We start from the raw sequence: 26,446 nt of genomic DNA, 5'->3' as shown, positions 1-26,446 counted from the left end.
CTTGTCCTCCTCCTCCTTGTCTAGCTACTTGTCATGCATAGGACATATGATACCAGTGATCCATCATAGTGCCATATCACTGATTCAGTACCCAGAACTGAGCAAAAGTGAACTGCTAACTTAAATGAGTGGATATTTCTGGCAAAGAATGGTTAATAGCCATTTGATTTGGCTGGACAAGTGAGAAACATGTCAGAAAAGAAGTCTTGTAAGAATTGTGCTTACCATATTGCCGTGACAACGCTGAGGGAATGCATACTTTTAGAATCGCCCAACGGACCTTTTTGCTCTGTTTCGTGGAAGTTTCCAAAAATCATGAATCATCTTTTTGATAGTATAAAACATGGCAAGAAAATGGTGAAATGGAACCTAGAGTGTTTCTTTAGAAGAGCTACAGGAAATTAATAAGTTATTTTTTTAAAAAAAAAATAAAAATTCTCAGACTTTAAAACTTTATAACCTAACTCTCCGAAGGCTTACTTAGAGGTATGTTGCACTGAGGTCAGAATGGTCATTCTGGAGAATACATAGATGTGCAACCCTTTGGCATGATCTAAAGTTAAGACCCTTTATGTTCTATGATTTTCAACTGAAGGGTTTAAAGGGTGCTTACATTTTTCCTTCTGAAAATTAACAGGGTTCACAAGTACTTAACTCTTGCTGAATAGAAGAAATGAGTCTGTGATACATTCTCTTTTAATTGCTTTTTGATTCCAACTGGAATAATTTACTGGAATTATTTTGCATGCATTCTCATTTATTTAATGTATATTTCAGATTTTGAAAAGTTGAAAACTAAGAATTATTTCCAATTGGAATGAGCCCTCCTCTCCCTCCTTCCAACTGTCATTTTCTGGCCTTAGAGGGAGTGAAAGGACAGGCCCAACTCCATCGGGCCTGAAGAGGAAGAGCCCTCTCCTCCCTTCTTCCAACTGTCATCTTCTGGCCTTAGAGGGAGTGAAAGGAGAGGCCCAATGCCATCTGGCCCGGCTTCGATTCAGAAAAAGAGCCATCCCTCCAGTCCATCTGCCTTGGTCCAGGCCTCAGAGGGAGAGAAGAATGCTGGACCAGATCCTCTCCCCCTCACCATTCCCTTCTCCTTTTGTGTTGTGTCTTTTTATATTGTAAGCCTGAGGGCAGGGAACCGTCTATTATCCCCTCTGTTGTAAGCCACCCGGATTCCCAGTGATTGGGCGGCATATAAATAAATCTTCTTCTTCTTCTTCTTCTTCTTCTTCTTCTTCTTCTTCTTCTTCTTATTCTTATTATTATTATTATTGTGATATGAAATTTAAGCTAGTGGATTCTTGATATACAATACAGTCCATTACAGTTGGCCCTCCTTATCCACTGATTTTTTATCCACATATTCAAGCATGCACAACTTGAAAATATTCAGAAAAAGCATACATTCCAAATAGCAAACCTTGATTTTCCATTTTATATTAGAGACATCATTTTGTTATGCCGTTGGATTGAATGGGACTTGAGCCTCCATGGATCTGCTTTTCCACTGGGGGTGGTGGTGGTCCTGGAACCAAACCCCAGAATATAACAAGGGCCCACTGTATTATCATTCTCACCAATGCTGCCAGAAATACCATGCCTTTTCTTCAATAGCTGAAAGAAGCATATGTGGCTCCTTTCTCCCCACCATCTCCCCACAATGGTGCTTTAGGGGCTAGTCCACATTTGGGGCAAAAGTCCAAATGTACTACTCCCCTGCACCTGCCCCAGATCCGCCACATGTGCCTTTTTCCTCACAGTGACATCAGACACTGACCCAAGAGAATTCTCTGGGTCCGCTGCCACTGCTCCCTCTGCCACCACCACCACTGCTCCTGCCACACTATGCCACGCCACACCATGCTGTGCCTGCTGTCATCCTTACCTCCATTGTTGTCACCTTTAAAACCTTGTCTTCCTCCTCCCTTGAAAGCAGCAGTACTTCTGGATCCCCCATCACTCTGAGGCAAACAAGGTGCCACAACAAACTACAAATCCCAGGATTCCATAGATTGAAACATGGCAGTTAAAGTGGTATCAAACTGCATTATTTCTGTAGTGCAGATGCAGTCCCAGTCAGCGCACACTGCCCTTCTTGATCTGTCTCCCTTCTCCTCCTGCACCCTTGAGTCACTATTTCTCTTTTTTTGAGCATTCTGCTGATCTGTCATCCATTTCAACTCCTAGCAGAGATTTCAATGAAGATGGGGAGATGGAGGTGGGAAGGGAGTGTTGATGGGCATGAAGTAAAGCAGCAGTGGACATTTTAATCCTCAACATTTAAAAAAATCCACCTGGACAGAAATTTTATCTCTGAAAAAAGAGGACATGTCCAGGAAAAGGAGGACATATGTACCACACTACTGCTTAGCTATTAATGTACCTCACTACCTCTGCATATTTGTAGCTTTTGAACTAGTTTATAAGCAAGACTCACAATATCTGTTTGATCTTTAAAATTTCATGACCAACAAAGTACTGACTTAAGTTAAAAGGTGTCAGAATAAAAATAAAATAGGTTAAACAATGGGAAGCAATAAGAAGTGAAAAGTTACTGAAAAGGCTTTAGGGAAACAAAGAATGTGATCTTAAGGCCTCCAGAGATTACAGTTATTTCATTATAAAGCATTTCTATTATCACTTTCATTTTTATTCCAGGGAGGTTTCCACCAACGTAAGAAATATATTACAGTGACTTGGAGAGATACAGTGTGGATATGGCCTTTCTTCACAACTTTCATTGATGTTAATTGGAATTCTTCTTGTGCACCCAAAGCAGAATTCAGCCTTTGGTTTGTGCCTTTATGTAAGCAAGTATGCAGTGTCAATATATGAATATATATGTAAATCCAAGACCCCCAAAGTGACTGCTTTAACCTCTCATTAGCTTGGAAAGCTCCTAAGGCAATAGACACCATCGTACCTACTGAGAAGAATACATTTTGAAGCTGTTTTCCTTGCCCTTCCCTAAGAAGCCCTTCACAAGTAACATTTCCTATATTTCTTCCACTGAATCAAGCACGTACAGTCACTCTGAAACAACCACCAGATCCCATGTGAGATACAGTTTCAATTTTACGGTAAATTTCCTGTTTTATGGATTCCTTTCTAAAAAAAGCTCCTTGTGGTATTCTTGGGAGAGCACTAACTTTTCTTAAAGCATACAAACCTTCTGCCCTTTTCTCAGCAATTTAGTGTAATTTTTAATAGCCTTACCCATCTCTTTTTATGTTTTTCTTAAATAAGAGATTGCGTGCAAATATTACTTTATTCTATCATTTCAAAAGGAATGATTATTTTGATATATACATTTTAGAAGGATATCTTTAAAAATAATAATAATGGGTTGGAGTTAGACTTAGTTATGCTTAAAGTTAAACTTGTTGAAACCAATGGGATAGGTAAGTCTTGGGGTGCATCCAGACAGACTAAAAAGACCAGAAAGTTTCAGATATTGTTCTTGTTCTTCCTAATTTTATTTAGGTGATCCATACACAATTTACTTTTTCCAGAATATTTTCTGTCAGCTTCCAGTATAATCAAAGCCTTTTAAACCAGCTCCCCATTTGGTTTATTTTAAAACAGTAAACAATCACAAAGAATTGGAACAAAATCTGTGACTTTCCAGTCAGTGTGGACCAACACTTGGCTAACTTAAGGAAAGCCTATTTCAGTGAGTCTACTCAAAGCATAACTTAGGCAGCATCTACACTGCAGAAATAATGCAGTTTGACATTGCTTTAACTGTCATGTTGTTGTGGCATCAGAGTTGTCTGACAAAGAAAGCTAAATATCTCACAAAACTGCAGATCCCAGGAGTCCACACCACTGAGCCATAGCAGTTAAAGAGGTGTCAAACTGCATTATTTCTGTAGTGTGGATTGGTCTGAGTCTGAATTCCATCCAGCACATTCAATTACATATAAACTATCCTTGTTTGTATTTTTTTAAATTAAACAATTCATACAGTAGCATACTCTAATTAGGGAATTTGTTGTTCTTGTGTGCCTTCAAGTCGTTTCCGATTTATGATGACCCTAAGAAAACAGGGTTTTCTTGGCAGGTTTCTTCAGAGGGGGTTTGCTATTGCCATCCTCTGAGGCTGAGAGAGTGTGACTTGCCCAAGGTCCCCCAGTGAGTTTTCCTAGCCAAGTGGGGATTTGAACTTTGCTCTCCAGACTCAGATTTGGATCTGAGCCTGGATGCCCAGGTTTTGGCTGTGTAAGAAGTGCATTTGCACAGTAAAAAACTAGTGTGCCAGCTGCACCCATTCCATGAGAAGTCAGATCTGGCTATGGTGAGACATGCCTTGATTACATCCCGTTTGAACTATTGTAATGCACTGTATGTGGGGCTGCCCTTGGAAACTGTTTGGAAACTGCAGCAGGTTCAAAATGCTGCAGCCAGGGTGTTGACTGGGATCTGCTACAGGGATCTTGTTACTCCCCTGTTGAAACAGCTGCACTAGCTACCAGTCCATTTCTGGGCAGAATTCAAGGTGTTGGTTTTGACCTTTAAAACCCTAAATGGCTTGGATCCAGACTATCTGAATGACCGTATCTCCCTAAACAGGCCAGCCTGAGCATTAAGATTGCCAGTCCTACCACCTTTGTAAGTGCAGTTGGTGAGGGCTTGGGAGAGAACCTTTTCTGTGGCTGCTCCCAGACTGTAGAACTCTCTGCCATGGGAGGCCAGTTCGGCCCCCTCCCAGCTCTCTTTCCACTGGCAGCTGAAGACATTTTTATTTAGGCTGTCATTTGGTGGGTGAAATTTAGTTGTGCTGTTTTTAACTGTGTTTTAACTTATGTTTTAATGTTAATAGTGTTTAATAGTTTTTTAACTTTTGGAAATTAACATTTTTACTTCTGTTTTTAAAATTATTTTGTCATATTAAATGACCGTGAATCCCATTGTGGGAGAAAAGCAGGATATAAATCCTTGAAATAAATAGATAAATAAATAAATAAATAAATAAATAAATAAAACCGTCCAATGCCAGGGTGACCAGACATTTTCCTTTTCCAGACATGTCCTTTTGTTCAAGGGTCTGGGAGTAACTCCAAAATGTCCTCCATTATGAGGATGACTATGAAACCCATTGATTAACACCACTTTCTGTTCCTTTTCAACAAATGTGTCTATTTTGCAGCCTGTCTTTGCTTCAAAAAAAAAAAAAAAATGGTGGAGGTAGGATGAATCCTTCTAAAATTCTTTATTCCTAGAAGCAGCAGCAGACAAGACTTGTCCCCATAGCTCAGGGTGTTTGTTTGTCAGAGGGGAACGTCTCCTAATCACCAAGCTGTCTAGGTCCTTTCATTTGAACATCATGTTTTAACATCAAAATCAAAACAGGGGGAAGTGGTGTTAGATGGCTGGGAATGGTCTAGACAGGTGGGAGGATGATGGAAGGAGAAGGTTTCAATATCAGATACAAGATGGAAGGAACTGGAGGGAAGTGATGTCAGATGGCTGGGAGGGATCCAGAGAGGGAGAAAGAAAAGGAGGGGGGGAGAAAAGGTGTTAACATGGTATAATGCCAACAAGGCATTTTAACAAAGATACTTTAAGCAGAAAAATACAGCTGAGTATATAATAAAATATAGTATATGTAATATAACTGTAAATAAACCACATGAAATGAATTTATGTTTGAGTGTTTTAGCCTATATTTTGTAATGTCCTACATTTTTCTTGCATGTCCTACATGGTTTGGTGTCTTGTCCTCCTTTTGGATATAACATATGGTCACCCTGTCCAATGTTCAGATCACCACACCACACTGACTCTTATACTAGATGATAAAGAATTTATAGCTGTTGCCATGTGGAATGTCCCAATAGTCATAGCAGGAAGGACTTATAGCTCATTAGCAGAACATGTTTTGTGTGTGAATGATCCCAGGTTGAACCTCTGGCCTTACCAAGGAGAACATTTCTGTTTGAGAACCTGGAGAACTGATGCCAGTCAATGTTGACAGTACTGAGCTAAGTGGATCAATGTTGTGACCTGGTGGAAAGTAGCCTCCTACTAGCATTTAATGAAATATGCATCTCATAATACCACTATGCTAAGGACTTTATCATATAAGTCTAGAAAAGTAGAACTTTAAAAGGATAAAAGTGTCTTTGGCTAGTATTTTTTACATAGCAATATACCAATAGCAAGTACATTTCTATACTGCATGTAAGCCAGTTGTCCCCAACAGGCTGGGTACTAATTTTACCAACCTACAAAAGGATGTAAGGCTGAATGGACCTTGGAACCCTGCCTGAGATCGAACTCAGAACCTGTATTGGACCTTTTCACTGATGGGCAAAATCTGTCAATAGGCTCTCAATCTCGCTGTTATTCCATTACTGCCACATCAACTGTAGTTCTGCTTTCTCAGGCAGTCATGCAGTGTCAGTCGGCATGGTTCTGCTTCTCCTCCCATCTCGCAGTGATTGTGGTGGCAGACACCTTCACAAAATAAGCTGCTGTGTGCACATTCAAACAGCAGCTGGTTTCAGGAGGTAGTTGGCAGATGCAATTGCACAGGGTTGCTGTGTGAATGTGCACAGCAGTCCTTTGCTTTGGGAGGAGGATGGGGGTCCAATACAAAACAAATGGAATGCAAGGAAGCTGCAGGACAGATACTATGACATGTGATGAATACAGGCCACAGAGACTTTTATCCTGTTAAAATTCTGCTTTTTTAGATTTGTGTGATAAAGAATGGATTGCAGTGGCCAACATATTTCTGAAGCTGGCTGCTGTGTGCACATTTAAATAGCAGCCAGCTTTGGGAAGCAATTGGCAGCTGCAATCACTCATTCTGACCCTTCTTTCTGGAAGGTGGTATTTGGCAGTGTGGAAAACAGATCATGCAACCATATATCACCAAAGTGCTATTGTGAGGAAGAGTGTGATAAGAATTGATGCCAGACCAATATTCTTAAACTAGCATGATTGTGGTGGAATGGCAGGCTGATGTGATAAAGTCCTGAGAGTAATTCTACATCAGTGGCTTCTGTCTGAGAAAGGTGGGTATGGCCCAGGTTTAGTCTTTTATTAGATGTTAGTATGAAAACTCGCAGCAGTGGTTCTCATGTCCCTACAGCATTTTGTTTGGGGTTCAGGCAAAGGCAGAGCTACAGGTTCAACTTAGTACGCTGCTGGAGACAGCAAAATGTTTGTGTTTTAGTTTACATTTTTAAGGAGGGGAAGAGTCATCGGCATGACTTAGTAGCAAGGTTTTATTTTAATCAGGTTGCATTAATGACGACAAATAGCATCTTTGTATTCAGGAAGGGTATGAAGTTACTGGGTGAAAATCACTACACATGTTAAATCTTTTCAGCTTGTGCTATAAATATTAAAGATATGTGGGTATTAAATTAGATGAGTACAAACAGAAACATAAAGCATGGAAAGTGCTCTTTGTAGCATACCTTTTGAAAACTAAAACAATTAGTGCCAAGTATAAGGACTACCACAACTGCCTACTCCCAATATATTGTCACCAGTGCCATATTATGATGCCACATAATCTATGTGGATGCATTAGGATGCATTTACATAAATATTCTGTGTGCTTGCTTGACTGTTAACAATCCTTGGTGTTATCTAATCTCACTTTGAAACACTACCTTGTCATGAATGGAATTGGGAAAGGAACAGTTTGGATGGTTCCAGCTGTGATGGGAAGATGTCATGTGATTGTCCCAACCACTGGAACAGCTTCATTCATCGTCACTGGGCAAACAGTCTTACTCTGGTGATGGGTGAGAAAAAGACTAAATGTGAGATGATCTCTGTTCACAGATAAAGGCAGTGTGGTTGATAGAATATGGAAGTTTCATGGAATTATGGGAAATCAGGTTTATTTTAGAGACAGAAGACTGAGTGCTATATCCACCAAGCAGATACAGCAGAACGGCTGGATTCAGATGTATCATAAATGTATGCAACTCCTGTTTCACATGTGACATGTTGTTTGGAAACTTGCATAAGCCCGACATTCAATGCCTCCTGGTGCAATTGGTTCCCTCTCTAACCATCATCCATGCCTCCTCTTCCTCCTCATCTCCCTTGTGCACACTTTGGCAGGTGCATATATCTGGCAAACATTATATGGGAGGACCAAGGAGGGAACAAAAAGAGTTGCACTGGAAATCCTCTACATTAGCAGCTTCTAATCAGTGCTTGGCTGTCTGACTGGTCATCTTTTTCTGCAGAAGCACCAGCTTCTCCAAGTAACTCCTAAGTTTTAAGGACTGGAACTTAAGGCAGTCTGTTGGGCATCAACAATGACAAACAACTTCTTGAATAAGAATGAGAGGGGAAGGCAATGCCATGTAACTATGGCTGCATCTGCACTGCAGAAATAATCCAGTTTCACACATCTTTAATTGCCATGGAATTCTGGGAATTGCAGTTATGTGAGACATTTAGCCTTCTCTGTCAGAGAGCACTGGGGGCACACAAACTACAATTCCCAGAATTCCATTGTATTTGAGCCATAGCAGTTGTATGAAGTGTGGATGTAGTCTGTGTGTATGTCTGAGGAAGGGAAAGGGGCTTCCTTTTACCAGCACTGAAGTGAACCTTCCACTGGAAGTTAGGCCCCATTCCCACTTGGCAGATAAAGTGGCTTATATTGGCGCGATTCTGACTTGTATTATTTTCCGAGTCTAATTCAAATTTTTTCCATTGTTTCCATTAAGAAAGGGGGCAAATTACCTCAATTTATTTAGACCCTGTTTTCGTTCCCATTTATTTTAAATTGCTGTATTTTAAAGCAGAGTAATTTGTTCCCCTTTCCCATTTGTGTCCGCAAGCTGTCAATCAAGCGCGTAGGCTTCAGACGTCACAAGTGTCGTCACCTGATTTGAAACACTGATGTGGCTCATTTTGCTTCCCGTTCCCATTTCTGTTTGTTTGTTTGTTGTTGTTGTTTTGGGGGGCAGCCAATGAATAGCGGCTGCATCTGAGGCTCATCGGTGTCTCCCCAGATTCCCTTTGGGAAAGCGAGAAGAGAAGCCTCTATTCCCCCTCAGATCCCTGAGAGTCCAGGCTCTTCTGTGTCTCCCCAGATTCCCTTTGGGAAAGAGAGAAGAGAAGCCTCTATCCCTCCTCAGATCCCTGGGTGTCCAGGCTCTTCTGTGTCTCTCCAGATTCCCTTTGGAAAAGAGAGAAGAGGAGCCTCTAATCACCCCAAATCCCTTTGCCTCCCCCATTGCTCCCTGGGCTGTCTGGGGGGCGATCAAGCAGGCATGTAATGCAAAGCCCATCTGCTGCTCAGGTGCTCAGGCAGAAGAAAAAAATAAAAAAATAATAGTTTAAAATGGTGTTCAATGGCTCTCCTCACATATCGGTCTATGAATGTGGAGCAGAGGGGAGGTTTCAGGGGGAGTAATGTGTTTACGGCGTTTGGAGCTCAATGAAGTGCGATCACCTTACCCTGCTTCCCAATCCACAGGGGGAAAGGCTATGCGAACAAAAGAAAATGGTGCCGGCGATGCAGAAAGAGAACAAAGAGGGTGACACCCCCAGGCCTGCCCCTTGAGAGCTGCTCCTCCCATCTCCAGGTTCCCGAATCAGACACCCTTTCGTTCCCATTCATTTGCCCCGAATCAGACTCCGGAGGCACAGGATAACTTGCTAAAAAGCCACGATTTTTAAAAACCGGTTTATTGACCTAAAAGTCGGATTTTTCAGGATAATTTGATTCAGATTCGAATCCCAATGGGAATGATATTGGAGCAATGGAGGTCGAATGCGTGCTCTAATGGAAACGATGCACCCATGATTTGCATCCTGATCCATGTTATAGGCCAGTGGGAATGGGGCCTTAGTGTGCTTTGGGCAACAATAACAAAAGTGGGGAGTAAGGATGACCCATTGAAGCAGGAACTCCCATATGCTTGTGCATAGGATGGCTGCCTTGTGTTTCATGTTAATTCATAGTACAAGGGTTTCAGAAGTTGTACTAGTAAACATTCTTTTCCCCTGCTAAATTATTACATTTCCTTGGGTTTCATTCGACAGCATGGGGACAGGAAAAGGAAATTACTGTTGAGCCTTATGTCAATCAAAGGCCTGGAGTGAAAGTACAGATCTATTATAAACTTTCTAAGGAAGGAGGAGATGTCTTTCTTGATCTATCAAAAGGCTTGTTACCAGTTGTAATCTACAGCTTGATCCTGAAAAGATAAACCATGACGATGCTATTGCAGTTGGTAAAGCCACAAAATTCATACAGTAGGCACAATGAACAACGTTTTTTTCCAGCCCAGGCACCTGACTGAATAATCTGTCTTGTGGTAGCAATTTGTTATTGTTTTTGTGAAAAAAACCCAAAAGAACCCTGAATTCTTTGACAAATTGTGATTTTTTGCAGTCCCTCAAAAATTTGAAAAAAAAGTTGAGACAACTAAAAAAAACCTACCAAAAAAGAAGAAACATAACATTTTTTAAAAACCAGTTTAACTTTAAGCAAGAAGTAACACCTCAGAAAATATGCCATTTTCTTATACTAGGGTGGGCAAACTCCAGCCTAGGGGTGACATGCATATCATGGCTGTTAATAATAATAATAATACGTTTTATTTATAAACCGCTATTCCGTGTTGATCATAGCGGTGTACAGGTAAAAATTGCAATATCAAATACAAAATACAAGATAAAAATTGCAATACATAAATAAAACTTCAATAAAAACATTTCAAAATACAGATTAAAACCATACATCAAATCCAGGCCAGCTAAATGTGCTCGATAATGCTGTATATATAGGGGGGGGTCATATATCATCAAGGAGCATCGGGGAAGGCTTGCCGAAACAGGAAGGTCTTAAGTCTCTTTTTAAAGATATCCAGGGAGGTGGCGGAGTTCCTCAGGAAGGGTGTTCCAGATCCCAGGGGCCAAGATAGAAAAGGCCCTTTGTGAGGTTGATACATATCTCGTTATCGGGATCCTCAACAGATTCTTCCCAGACGACCTGAGAGTGCGGGGCGGACTATATGGGGAGAGGCAGTCCTCCAAGTACCCTGGGCCCAAGCCATTTAGGGCTTTATAGGTTATAACCAACACCTTGTATTGTGCCTGGAAGCGAACAGGCAGCCAATGGAGATCATGCAGAATTGGTGTTATATGGTCGGCCCTGGGACATCCAGTGACCAACCTAGCTGCCATATTCTGCACTAGCTGAAGCTTCCGGGTTTGGTACAAGGGTTGCCCCATGTAGAACACATTACAGAAATCCAACCGAGAGGTTACCAGAGCATGTACCACTGTTTCAAGGTCCTCCCGGCCTAGGTAGGGTCGCAGCTGGCGTATCAGCCGAAGCTGGTAACAGGTGCTTCTGTTTTTGTGGCTTCTGGATGTTCAAAGTCCTCTGGACCTCACATCACTCTTTTTGCACTCCTCAGCAAAAAGAAAACTGAATTCTCACTCCTAGGAGTGGCAGAAGAATACTTGTTTTTTCCTTCAGATTTTTGGCATTTTGGGAAGTTCATGCAGTCCCTGGAGGGCAGTCTATCCTTCATCCTGCCCTCGATCTACAGAAATTTCTCACCCTTGAATTAATCCAGTGATCCACTTAGCTCAGTATCTACAGAGTTGCATTACCACATAAATTCTCACTTACTAAGCTAAGGCCTTTCTCTATGGTAGACTTCTCTGTTTCCCTTAAGACTTTGAGCAAGACTTGTATCTTTCTACTGCAGGAATGGGTCAGGTCCAGCCCATGGGACTCAGGTTGTGGTCATCAGAGGGAAACTAGAGAGACAAAGGGCAAACCATACAAAATGCGCTCTACATGGGGCTACCTTTCTACCAAGTTTGGTAGCTTCAGTTGGTTCAAAATGCAGCAGCCAGATTGGTCACTGGTTCATCCAGGTTTGACCATATAACACCAGTCTTAAAATCTCTTCAATGGCTGCCGATTAGCTACCGGGCATAATACATGGTGTTGGTTATTACCTTTAAATGGCTTGGGCCTGAGTTACTTGTGGGAATGCTTCTCCCTAGACAATCCGCCCTGCACTCTCAGAAAAACTAGGAAGAACGTGTTAGAAGACATTCCAACCAAGCTCATATCGACCTCCCAGAGAGCCTTTACAGGGGCTGCTCTGAAATAGTGGAATGATCTCCCGGAGGAGATCCGTCTTATTACCTCCTTGGAGTCGTTCAAGAGGGCACTTAAGACGGATCTCTTCCAGCGAGCTTATTCACCTAACCTTGTGTAAGTGTCACCTTCAGACCAATGGATAAATTTACTGCATTACCATATGATGAGGACTCAGTTTTAAGATTAATTGTATTATTTTTATTAATGTATTTTAAATGTATTTTATATTGATGTGTGTGTTTTAACGGACTGTAATCCCATCTTGATCCTTCTGGGAGAGGCGGGAAAATGAAATAAAGTACTACTACTATTATTATTATTATTATTATTATTACTCTTGAGCAGACATGTATCAAACTGATTGCAGCACTTTATGAAAACCAAGCAAATAAGAACCACACCTCACTCCACCTACTTTGGCCCTGTCTACTCTGTCCTTTGCTCTTCGCGTTAGCCACACTAACTGTTGGAATATGGCCTTTGAAACTCTTCACAGATTGGTACTTGGGTCGTTTCCCACTCCTACTTTAATATACATAAAAATTACCATATGCTTAGGCATGAGCAAAAGAAGTGTCATAGTTCCACCATATGGTCTGGGTAGTTTAAGGGTTTCTCCTAACTGACTGCAGGCTGCTGTGACAGATTTGCTAACCTGTTGAATCTGGATGTAGGGAGTTCTAGACTGAAGCAATGAAACTTAGGAGGTGCTCTGTGCTTTAGATGTGGAGTGGAAGACCCATCACAAATGCAGAACAAAGCTTCAACTACCAGACCAGTCAGCTTTTGTATGTAGAATGGAAGCAACCACCATTTTCTTTTTCCCTTTTGGTAGAGAAATGTCTGGAGCAGGACCTAGAGGGATACCATTTGGGAAAAGCTCTTATATATAACAGCCAGAGCACTATGTCTCAAGCTCAGTGTCACAAGTATTCATTCACCATCCTGGCTGGTGTCCCATGTAGTACTGGAGACAGTTTTTGGAATCAAACTGAAATGCATTCCTACCAGTCTTTTAAAGAGTTACACATGATAGAAATTATATCATAGATTTGATTTTCAGAGCAGTTCAAAGTATCCTGGATGGCTTCCTCATACTGTGCATGTTTCTCATTGTTTTTTAAATGAGAAAATGATCCATTAATGTGCATGGGAACATATCAGAAGCACATGGCTCTAAACAAAACTCGGTGGCAGTAGATCTGATCAAAAGATCTTTCCAATCTGACTCTCGGTTTTTTTGATGAAGAAGATTCACGTGGAGACAATTTAGCAAACAAGCACAGCATTAAGAACCATGAGACAGTCTAAGGGAATTCATGACTCCAGCTAAGCCACATAAAGAATGTCATAAATGTTTAAATAAATAAATAAACAAATCAGACTGCACCATGGATAACATATTTAGGATGTGGAATCCAGAGCTTTCTGTGACTGATCTCATAACTTTGGCCTGCCTTCAGGTTGTAACTCTACCACTTTTAAAAGACCCATGGGCTAGAAGTGGTTAATTAGTGCTTTGTTGTTACACTGTGTTATATACATGACCCAACCAGAGATAAAAAGGTTTAAAGGTTTCTTGTAACCCTGCAATGCCATTTGTAACACCAAAATAACCCCCTTTCATTACTGCTATGCCACTGTAGCACACAGGTTATTTTTCCCCCTTTCTCCGCAATGAGGGCAGCTTTTGCCATCAGAAGAATTCTTGGCAAATTAATGCGCTACCTCTTGGGCTAATTAAATTAGAAAGGATCAAAAATACAGAGCGGCTTTTGTGGTGGACACAATGTTGTGTTTCATGCATCTTGCTCAGAGAGGAATTTCTGCCATTTATCCCCCTCCTTTTTTTTTTTTTTGCCTCTAGCAGCATTCTGGACTCTCTAACACAGTCAAGTTCCTAATTTGCCTCAATGAGAGAGAATTATTAACTGATAATAAGAAAAGGAGCATTCACAGCTCCAGGCTGAGCTATGTGGAAAAGGGTGAAGCTACACACAGCACCTGAAGCACATGCAATTTTTATTAATTCAGCCTAAAACAAGGCATTCAGGAGTAAAATTGCTGTGCAAATGACAAAAACAATTATAACATTAGACTCCTTGGTTTTGAAAATGTGAACTGCTTTATCTCAAATAGGGATAGTTTTTAAGCTAATAAGAAGTTGCCTCTTCTTAATGCCCATGTTGAAATAATTTGGGTCAGGGCTCCTGCACTTGACTGTTTTAACTATTTAGGAGTGTGCCACAAAAGTATAAGATTAATTTAGTTTGAATATTTTTTATTCACATGGAATATAGCCCCCCCTTTTTTGGGGGGGTAGGATTGTCTTTTTTAGAAAACTGACTATTGATTTCAAGGACATCCAGAAATAATGAACTATGAACTTATGAATGGGTTGATCAATTGGATTGCTCATCTGTTCCAATGGAGTCTGAGAATGATCTGAGGGAATGTGATAGTGTTAGTAATTGCTGTTAGCATTATCAAATCCTCAGTGATATAAGTGCTTCATTGTGGATGCTTGTGAAACCAAGCATTCCCATTCACTGGAAGACTTGGTGGTAGGGTATATGCTATGATAGAGGTGGGAATCATGTGGAGATTGTTGGAATATAGCTCCCAGTATCCAATATCATTAGCTGTACTAGGTAGGATTGCTGAGGCTTGTGATAAACAGCCATTGGATTGCCATCTGATCCCCATTGCTGCTCTTTAAACTTTAGGTGGAGAAGCTTGTGAGTGTCTTGCTTGCCTTCAAGTCACACCTAGCATGGGTTTTCTTTGCCAGTTTCTTCAGAGGGGGGTTGACATTGCCATCCTCTGAGGATGAGAAAGTGTGATTTACCCAAGGTCACACAGTAGATTTACATGGCCAAGAGACAATAGAATTGGATCCAGAGAGGTACAAGTACAGTTCTCTCCTTGTCTCAACTTCAGCTGCAAATATATGCACCATAATATGGTTCAGGATTTGATGTGTACAGACCACAAGATTTGGCTGGGATTTCAATTTGTCAATTTGTAAATAGCATGGAGTGGTTTGTAGGCAACTAAATTATCTTAGGTTCAAATCCAAATCTCATTTTAGACATCCAAATCTCCATGTCTCCCACTGGCCTTCTTTAGAATAAAGAAATGGCTAGAACTCTTTTTCTTATGACTGGAACTGGGTGGCCTTTACAGCTATGTTGGTCTCTTCTTAAGAGATGAAGCTTGCCAGCATGCTGAGAAGCTAGAGCTGTAAATACAACAATACATCATAACCTCTCCCTTTTTCCCCACTTTGATATTTTTATTATATGCAGATCCTTTGGGGAAATATATCGTATTTTGGAGAGAATGGGACTTTAGTGGGAAGGGGGTAATTAGTAAAATTCAGTTGAGGGCTGAGTGGATGACTCAAAGCAACTGTCCTGTTACACAGGGCACTTTAAGCAATAGGAGAAATAAAACAGGCAAAAGAAGTAAATGGTAAATACGTTCACACCTAGATTTTCTTTTCTTTGGCCTATACTTGTTGAGCTACATTTCCTTCTTCAAAAACTATTGTAAAACATTTATTTCTCTTCTGGTTTTCATTTCTAAACCCCTACCCTTTCTTTTCTGCATTCGACCTTAGGCCTGCAAACAAAAGCGTGAGGCCATCACCTTTGGTATCAGCGGTAGTTTCCAAACTATAGTTTTCAAGGGCAGTCCCATACAGAGTTCATTACAGTAGTGTAGTGAGGAGGTAATTAAGTCATGGACCACTACAGCCAAATTCACCTTAGCTAGGAAGTGATTCAGCTGGTGTACTAACCAAAGCTGGCCAAAGCAGCCACATAGCTTTTGGGAATCAATTTTGAGTCCATGGGCATTGCAAAGAGACAAACTTGGTCTGTTCAGTGAGAACATCCAGAGCAGACTATAAGCTCAAACATTTTTTTTGATAATCAACATAAATTCTGCCATGTCTGAATTGTTGCCTCAATTCAGTGCACCCACATCTATTCCATTATGGTATCCAGATGACAAGTCATGATTTCAGCAACCTCCATGGCATCAATTGTGGAATAGATCTGGATAACATCAACATAGTGGTGAGACACAACCCACAATTCAAGGTGATTCCTTGTGATTTTATGCAGATGTTAAAGTGCAAAGGGAGAGCATTGAGCTTTGTAGAATCCCACAGGCTAACTTCCATAATGACTTCTAAACTAATGGCTAACATGATAAAAATTATCCTGTATTAGAGGCTTTGAAGTGTAACAAAAAAGAGCAAAGTCATTGACATGATACACAATCATTCCAGTGAACTATGACAATGCACAAAGGGGCATTGCATAAGATATCCCATTTTGCACAACCAGACACATTGTGCATCAGGACTTTTTGTGCAGTAGCTGCTCTGCTTGAGCCATGTTTCTGATTGCATAGCTGTGAAGTTTATCACATGGGGCACTTACCACTGCCCAAACATTGCTGAAATGTTACCCAAATATTTCAGAAGCACTGGAGGTGGGATCATCCTTTGTGCTTCTGAAACGTCATAGAGGCTTCCTACTTTCCTTCCATCAACAAAAGATCTAGTTAATAAAAATGGCTTTTCTGAGGCTTCCCCATGAACGCTTCCACAATGGAAGGAAAGTGAGAAGCCTCTATGACGTTTCAGAAGAGTGACGGATGATCCCACCTCCAGCGCTTCTGAAACATTTGGGTAACACACCAGCAATGTTTGGGCAGCGGTAAGTGCCCTATGTGATAAACTCCTATGTCTCTAGTCTCCTCCTTTGAACACCAACACTGCACAACAGTCAATTCAAATTTATGCAATCATAAGTTGGTTTACAATGACAGGGGGCTGTGCACACTGTCCATAAAGTCCAGTGTGGGGGCAGAGTTAGGGCATGGCATCCACATGATGCACACCCCAATTCAGCCCCCAGGGTGGTGTGACGCCTTGTACCACTTCACATGGTGCACAGTGCTCCTCTGGTGCTGTGTTTACACGACACAGTGCCAAAGAAGTGCCTTAAAACTGCAATGCCACAGCTTTTGCACTCTAAAAAGGCCAGATCAGGGCTGTGGTGTGAGGTTGCCACGGCCCTGATCTGGCCGTTGTTGGAAGGGTGGAAAGTCCCAGTGTGAATATGAGCATCACATTTAGACTTGGCCCACTGACTAATATCCATCCCAATACAGCAAGGTTTCACAGGTCTGATAGTTCGTCTGTATACATTGAGCTTGCCTAGCATTTACACATTTTGCTGAAGCCTGCAACTCTACCAAAGGATTCATTGACAATTATAGAACTCTTGCATCCACTGAATGGGAAGTTCATCATACACTGGGCTGCCTAGTTGCAGGTCACTTGCCTGCCAAGCTGTGGGTCAAGGTGAATATCTTAAGACAGAGATTCATAGTCTATGGTCCACGGACACCAGGGGACTGTGATGACCTCACAGAGGGGGTCCATGAAGCCTTGAGGGGTGCTCGGTCCACTTCTTCCTCACAGCGGACCAGTCACATGACAGGAGCCAAGGACCTGGCTGGCTGGGCCGAAATGTTGCCTGCTATGTGGCTGCTCTGCTATGGGGAGGTGGCAGGCTGAGCAGTGGAGCAACAGCAGAGCTGGCTGACTGACACCCAGCCAGCCAGCCAGCCAACCAGCCAGCCAACCAGCCTATCCTTGTCCTTCTCTCTCTCTTTCTCTATGCCTTCCTTTCCAACCTGGAGCAGTGCTATAATCCCCCTCTTTTTTGGATTCTTCATCAGGAGCGGAGGAGGCTGAAAAAAAGGAGAGATGGAGGGAACGATAGAAAGAGCAGGAGGACAAGCAAGCAAGGAAGGAATGATGTCACACAATACTGACCTACTCAGAATTAACTAGGGAATTTATACACAACACAGATCTCTGCCACTGCTTGCCCATCCTGTGTCATTGTCATTGTCATTGTCTTTGTCCTCCTATTTCTGATTCCCTGCCAATAGTCCCATATCTCCCTTTCCTGCCTTGGCACCACAGCAAAGACTGGCTGGCTGGCTGGGCCTGTGCATTGCTGTTCAAGCTGCTCAACCCACAAACTAGAGGGAAGAAGCAGGAGAAAAGTCTTGCCTCCCCCTCCAGTGCCTCTGTCTTAGGGAATGTTTAATGGATGGTGTAAATGTTAATGGTTCAGTGTTCTATTATTTATTTATTTATTTATTTTCAAATTGTGAGTTAAGACTTGCGGGGTCCGTGGCAATAAAATGTAAAGAAATGGTTAAAAACCACTGTCTTTAGAGAAACAGTAATGAAAATCATTATTAGTTGCACTATTTAATTGGGCTCTGTCATACTTTCAAGTGTGAGCTGTTATCTCTTTTATTTTTATTTTAGTCCAACATGCTTTCATTCACATGTGTCTGAAAAGAAAAGGAAAAGAAAGGAAAGGAAAAGAAGGACCATGAAATACAAAGGAGGATGTATATATAAGTTAGAGCTGCCTGGGGTAACCATATCTGATGTGCTAATGATTTGTGTGAAGTCTCGTTAGTTGTGTTCACATGTCTGGAAAACAAAAGAAAAGATGTCAAAATACTTTATATTTCACTACCAGTTTTTGTCAAATAAATTTTTGCTCGTTTTTAATTTATAGGGGAAATAAACAGTAATAAGTCATATAAAATGACAGTTTCTAACCATAGACTGTCCTAAATTTACACCAGATCCCTCCTCCCCACTTCCCACCCATTAGAGTCATAATATTGAAGGAAAAAGAATGAAAGGCAGAGCAAGCTGGGCCCTAAAGCTCCATAATTATTTCTGTATGTGTGAGTCACTGGACTATATAGGATTCTATTCTGCTATTATTATTTGTGTTATATGAGTCCTTGGAGACCTCATCCGAAATCTGGAATCTGTGTGTCAGGCAAAGAAGAAATGCAAACAGACAATCTCTATCCCATACAGAATGCAGTCTTTTACTGCACAAATTCTGGAAGAGGGAACAAGAGGCCTTCAGAAGTGAAGCAAGATTGCAGTATCCAGCTGTATCCATTTAATTGCTATGCTACCCGTGTTGCTAATGTGGGGCTGATTTATTCATGCTAGGGCTTACTTGCCCAGTTTGCAAAGATGATTGCCCCTAAAAACATCAACTGAAGTGCAATTGGGACAAATAGCAATATAAACATTGTAATATAACTAAAACTTACTGTACCTTAACATTTGCAGTGTTTATCAGGGAGTAAATCTGGGGTGGTGCTTGTATGTTCACTTTTGCCTCAGACTGTGTAACCTAGTGGTTCTTAACTTTTTCTTCACCAGGAACCCCTTTTAAACGTATTTTGCTGTCACAGACTCTTCAAGAAGTCAATAACCCAGCTTCCCAGAAGTGGTGAACACAAAGCATTGTCTGAAAAGGGATTTGTGCACATAGAAGTCAATAACACTGTTCTTCAGAAGCAAGTGATTGCAAAGCACTGTCGAAAAAGGGACTTATGCACATGGAAGCCAATATGTTGTTTCTCAGAAGTAGTTATCACAAGTATTGTCTGAAAAGGTACTTGTGCACATGGAAGCCAATAACTCTGCTCCCCTTGCAGCCCCTAACAGCTCTATGATTCTGTTTTTCTCTGATTCTGTTATACACCTCATAATGTTTTGATGGGAACTGAAATGAACTGGGAAGTAGAAAAGAGGCAGAGGTGGGAAGGTTTGAGGTCTGGCAGAGGCAGCCTTGGATTGAGGCAGAGACATTGTTGTGCCAAGGCAGGAAAGGGGGGTATGGGGCATTACCGACAGAGAGGAGGAGGATACAGGGTAGGCAGCTAGTGACAGAGAGCTGCATAATGTGTAAATGCCCCAGTTAACTCTGAAAGAGTTAGGTTGACATGAATGCAGAGGAAGGGTGCCAAACCTTTTGCTTGCTAGTCCTTCCATTTTTTATGTCTTCCCCCTTTTCCTTTTCCTTGCCCTGTCTCAGTTTGCTTCCTTCCTGCTGATGAATGCACAAAAAGGGGGCTGAAGCATTTCTGATAGGAGACTGGACTACTCATGGCTGAAAAGGAGGGGAGTAGGAGAGAGAGAAGGACAAAGGTAAGCTGTCAGCTCTGCTGTCACTCAGCTGTTCAGCCTGCCTCCTCCATACAGTGGAGCAGCCACATGACAGGCAAGGTGCAAGCCCTTCCAGCCAGGCTTTGCTTTAGCTCTGGTCATGTGGCTGCTCACCTGTGGAAAGGAGATTGGATGAGCAGTTTTTAAGCTTTCAGGCCTTCACACACTCTCTGTGAGAACATTATGGCCCCTTGCAGGGGATCTGTGGGCCACAGGTTAAGAACCATTGGTATAAACAGTTGTTTAAATGCTTCTCCATGTGTCTGTACATTTGAGTTTGTAAAGACATCAGCTGTCTATCCATGTATGAGGATGACTTCCAGATTGTAAGACAGCAATGCAAAAGAGTACAGTTTGTCTACCAAGCATGCATAACTGCTTTTACTAATAGCGTTTTCTGTATATACATCTCTCACTGTGTTCCAACTGGGATACTGTTCAGGAACTTGCATAATTCACTATTGGAAAACAGAACAACAATCTAAGTTATTGATAGCCTTTTGTTGCTGCTGCTGCATGTTGTTCTTATGTGCCTTCAAGTCATTTTGACCTTATGGCAACCCTAAGGTGCACCTATTATAGGGTTTTCTTGGCAAGTTTCTTCGGGGGGGGGGGGGGTTGCCATTGCCTCCCTCTGAGGCTGAGAGAATATGACTTGCCCAAGGTCACTCAGGAGTTTTCCATGGCAGAGCCAGGATTTGAACCGTAGTCTCCCAGGGTCCTAATCCAATGCTCAAACTATTACACCATGCAATTCATAGCCTTATCCTATATGAAGCCATCTATGTTAGTGGCCATCATCACATCTTTTAGAGTTTTCACCAGTGGACATATCCAATGTGTAAAGAAGTTATCTTTTGTGTGTCTGTATGTCTTACTACTCAACCTTCACTGGATGATCCCAGGTTCCAGTATTTTGAGTACTGGGGTAGAAGGAACAAAATGTCTCTGTGTCTATTTCTCCATGAGCTGCATAATTTTGCAAACCTCCATTATTTCTAAACTATAAAGCCCCAAAATATATAACCTTTCTTTGAAGTGAAGTCTTCAAAACACACAACTTTGATGTTCTCTTTTGCTTGTTAGCCAAATTTTGGGATGTGCTGATCCAGTCTAGAGCTATACACAGTAATTCAAGGATGTATAAAGGCATTACAATATAGGCCCTAAGCCATCCAGAACAATTTTGTCCCAGTCAATCACCTGGTCAGCCCAAGTCTTACAAGCATACAAACTGTCCCACCTGTCAGTTTTGCTTTCCTTACTCAGGTTCCTGGAGTTGCTAGTTTTGTTTTTTTAAAAAAACAAAAACCAAACAGATCTCAAACAAACAGTTTGTGTGGTTCATCCAAAGTTTCGGCATTTGGGTATTATAGTTCTAGCATAACATTTCTGTTTAATTCTCGTGTTTTCATTAAAATATATATGAGAAAAATAAGGGGAGAACAATAGATTACAACAGTGATGCATTGTCTTAATTCTTAAGGCCAACATACACACATTGAACATCCTAATTATTCTGCTACAGTTCTTCCAGTTTTAATGGAGTTCCAGTCCTCTGCAAAAAGTGTCAGTCATGCTGTTTTGTCAGCAAAAGAGAGAAAGGAAAGAGCATGTGTGTGTGTGCAGCACTTAGGCTATGTACTTGGGGAGTAACTCTACGATGCATCAGGGAGCAATATACAAGCCTGAAATGTGCTGAAATCGGAGACATTTAGCCTACTGTGGAGCTGGATAGATCAGGAAAAAATGTTAAACCTGTATCTTGTTCAGTCAATATCCAGAATGTAGCAGGATGGTGACTAACATTCTATGGTTGGCAATCCTCTTCAAATTAGTACTGTGCCACATATTTTATACCACAACAGAGGACAAGGAACTTGTGACATGAAGTTCTGCATCTTTCGCCAGATGGATAGAAACAATATCTCTGGACATTGCACTTATAGAGAAAACGAAGCAGAGCATTAAAAGGTGGTGAGCTGACAATATTGCCTTTTCATCTTGCATAGGAATGCCAGATACATTGAAATTGTCCATCTCTATCTTGTCTTTTATATTCTTTATCTCTCTTTTTGGTGGAAAATGTGGAGGTGTGCTTCTCTGGTAAATGAGAAGCACTGGAATCAGATACTGGCAAAATAACAAAGCCTGAACCATTTACTGCATGGAGTTCATCTGAAGAACTGAGTCAAACAGAGGTAACTAAATACATAGCAAAATATCTAGCAACAAAGTGACAAGTTTCCAGGTTTGGAAAGCATATACCCAAGTAATTCTTACCAAGTTCAAAACTGAATTTGCTGATCTTTTAACAAAAATATGTAGCTAGTTAAGCAAATTGGCCTCCTTTGTAGATTAATAGAAGGTAGTCGATTACAAAGAAATATTAAGAAAAAGAAAAATTATGCAACTGTTGGCCTAGCTTTTGTTCCCAAAAAGCAGTTGAAAAGTGTAATGAAAACTGCAATTATAAAACAGCTGAATAATTAACTGTTAATTAATAAGTCCTGGTATGGAAGGAAAAAGGTGGACTATAAATAAAAATGACAACAACAACATGTAAAAGACCAGGCTTTGTTGCAGAATAATTTCTGTGAAGAGAAATCTTATGCTACTGACATCTTAAGAATTATTTAAGAGTGCCAGCTAACAAATAAATTGACAGAGATGATCCAGCCAACACTATATACTTGACACACTCCCTTCACAATAGCTTAGGATTCACAAAGCTATATGTTATTATCAAGCTTTTTAAAAATAGGATCAGGAGGTAGCAGCACACATATAATTCTTTGGGTCCTTAGAACTGCAACTTCTTTATTTGCAGCACTAGGTGCAAAGGCCTGAATCCAACTGATGGAGAGAAAAGTATGAACCCTTCTCTCTCTATATAGATATATACCTCTTTCCTACTACTAGTGTTGGGCTTCACACAAACATGGGAATGTTTGATGAAAACTCAGTAGACTGATTTAAATCCAAGTAAAGTAACCCTTGGAAAAGTGGCCTGCTCTCCACCTGTATTTTTTCCATGCACAGGCTAAAAGAAGCTTTTAATACATAGGTTTGGTGGTAGAGCTATTGTTGAGGAATATAAGCGAAGGATTGTCTCGCCTCACAGGGTTGGAAGTGCAGTGATAAAACAGTTTGTCAGCCATATGATGCCTTAGGGCTTCTAGAGTTGTCTCTGCTTCAGATTCAAGGCAAAGCGTGTAGTACCTGAAGGTGTCCAAATCCAAATAGACTTTTTTTGCAGTGACAAAGCATGGTCAGAACCAAGTCTGGTCCCTGGTCCACACCTTGAGTAGTGAACCACTCCACAGGCCAGCACTGCCAAAATCTTTTGAAATAGCATTTTCAGAAAATGATTATATCTGTTTTTTGTTTGTTTAGGCCAGCTTTTTGCCAAAGAGCACTCAGAGCAGCTTACAAATAATTAACTAAAATGTGAAACATCCCATAAAACTGTATTTTAAACAGAGCATTATCATGCAGCAATAAAACAAAGCAAATGAATTTGTGAGGCCTAATTTGTTTTCAGAAAATCCATACTGACTCCTTCTGAACATATAATATTTATACCTGTCTAACCAGTCTACTCTTAAGGATCTTTTCTACTAATTTGCCACTGGCTTGTTTAAAAATATTGGCATCACATTAGCTGCGTTGAACAGAAAGCTTTGCTGAGTTGGTTGCCACTCTGTCTTACCTGCCAATACAATGAGACTCCATTTGCCTGATTTGCACTGAGCTGCAGAGTCACAACTCCTGCTGGATTTATCTTAGGGGTTTTACCTACCTGAGAGACCCAGTGTTTCTTATTTGAAAGTACCAGAAAAAAACCTGCATAGGCATACCCCCCAAGTGTCCCAATTTGGCAGGGAAAGTCCAATTAATCCTATATCAGCCCTCTTTTCAGCTGCTTCAAAAGTTCCACAATTATTTTCACCTCCTCTCACTTTTCTCTTTTGTCCTCAGCTTAGTTAAGTTGTTGTAAACAAAGTTCGAAGTGCAAAAATAGTTTGCACAGCAAGGGAAAAAGGGAAGAATGAAATCTTGCTCTTCACAGTAGGCACAGGAAAAAGCAAAATGCTACAGATCCTCCTAGCTTGTCTTTTCTTCCCCATGAATAGCTTTTCCCATTTTAATCCCACTCTGATATTGCTTGGTCATACATATCCCAGTTTTCATCTGTGAAATTTTGGAAGGTATACAAAGGTGAGATTAGGCAGAGGTTATCAGAATCAATGACATCATGCTCCAGTACCTAAAAATGTTAAGTTAAAGCTAACAGTTACAAATAAATGATACCTGGGTGTATGTGTATTTCTGTCACCTGTTGGTTTATGGTAATTCCATAAACTACAGAACAACCCCCTTATCTGTGAGACTGGTACCCATGGTTTCACTAATCCACATTTTAAAAAAAGTTCTCTTTCAGCATTTTTAAGGTCCTCTGGTGTGATTCTGTGGTATAGTTTTGGCAGAAATTCACCATAGAGGATGTAGAAATGCTAGAGAGACATTTTCTATAGGAATGCAAATCTACTGAATTCCCCCCAGAAGCCATTCATTTCAATAGGGTTCACTATTATTTGCAATCTCACCATTACATGGTGAATCCAGGAATATCATGCCACCCCCGCCCGAATATGAAAGTCGTACTGCAAATAGAGATTTCTTAGGCAAGGAATACTCAGAGATAGTTTGCAATTTCCTCCCTTCAAAATATAGCCTATCACAGCTGGTATACCTTGGTGGTAGTTCCCCATCCAACAACTAACTAGTAGATCTAATCTTGCTGATTTTCCAAAATCAGATGGGATCTGGTTCCTTCAAAATTTTAAAGGTAAAAGGGGGAGTTAAAATAGAACAAAAGAGTTTATCACACAGGAGGCAAAGTGCCTGCATCCCGTGAATAAACGGGGATTAAATCTTGTGTATATCTTGCAACAATGGCGACATCACCAAAATAAAAAGCAATGTGTTTTTACCACTTTATTCATGGGTTAATGTCAGGACAATGGTGACATCATTTGAAAACAATCCCATTATTGTGGGATATTCACGGATTTAATCACTGTTTATTCATGGGGTGTGGGCACTTCCCTCCTGTGTGATCAACACCAAAGAAACAATACAAAGACTAATTGTAAGCTGGGACCTTTTGTTGTTGTTTTAAGAATTCACATTAAAAATAAATATTGTGATATGAGGACACTACCATTCATAAGTGAGCCAGTGTGATATAGTGGCTCAAACAGTGGGTTGTGACTCTGGAGACCACAATATTAATCCTTGCTTGACCATGCAAACCCACTGAGTGGCCTTGGCCAAGTCACATTCTCTCAGAGGAAGGCAAAGGCAAGCCCCTTCTGAACAAATCTTGCAAAAAAACAAACACCTCATGCTACATTTACTTAGGATCAGTAAAGGTCAGAAATGAAGGTAAACAATAACCACAACCATTCAGAAACTTCCTCCTTTCATTTGTGTAATTATGATTTTCTTACTGAACATTGTAGATGCTTATTGGATAGTGTCCATGAAAGCAGTGCTAATCATTTGGGCCAACCCTTCCATTAGCAGAGCTAAGCACAGCAAGGCAGTAGAGGACAGAGCTGGGTATGAAATACCAAATCATCATGATATTTTTTAGGATCATGTTATGCATCATATGGATCATGCTATGCATCTCATGCTACATATTTCAGATACTATGCCTCCAGTCCCATGCATTGCCTTTTTCTAACTTTAGCTTCATCTATGTTCAACAAACTACATCACAAGTCAGTGAGACCTGTTTCTTAGTAAACACGTATACAACTTCACAGAACATCATTGTACCTCTATAGTAGAAATATAGTCATAAAACCCATATGGCAATAACATAAGAATTGTCTTCATACTAAAATATCTGCTCTGGCATTCCAATCAGTGTGGGGGAAAGTATTAATATCTTTTCTTCTGCTGTTCAGAATGGTGGACATGACCCAAACTACCCCTACTCAGTGGCAATATGTATCATTTTAAGCAGTCATAAGGATTCAAACACTGTTCTTGCAGCATCTTGTTTAGCTGGTCTCTTTATTCCCTTGATAAAATAATTTCTGTCTTTTCCTAGCCTTTCTCTACATCTTAGATTTGCTTTACTAAGGACTGATACTTATCTTTCTGATGAATCTTCTGATACAAATGAAGGTCTCTGATCACATTTAAGAAGTCCCAGCTTCTTTTAGATA

The sequence above is a fragment of the Sceloporus undulatus genome, chromosome 1 (assembly GCF_019175285.1).
Source record: "Sceloporus undulatus isolate JIND9_A2432 ecotype Alabama chromosome 1, SceUnd_v1.1, whole genome shotgun sequence".
Classification (NCBI taxonomy): Eukaryota; Metazoa; Chordata; class Lepidosauria; order Squamata; family Phrynosomatidae; genus Sceloporus; species Sceloporus undulatus.
This window is presented reverse-complemented; position numbering follows the sequence as displayed.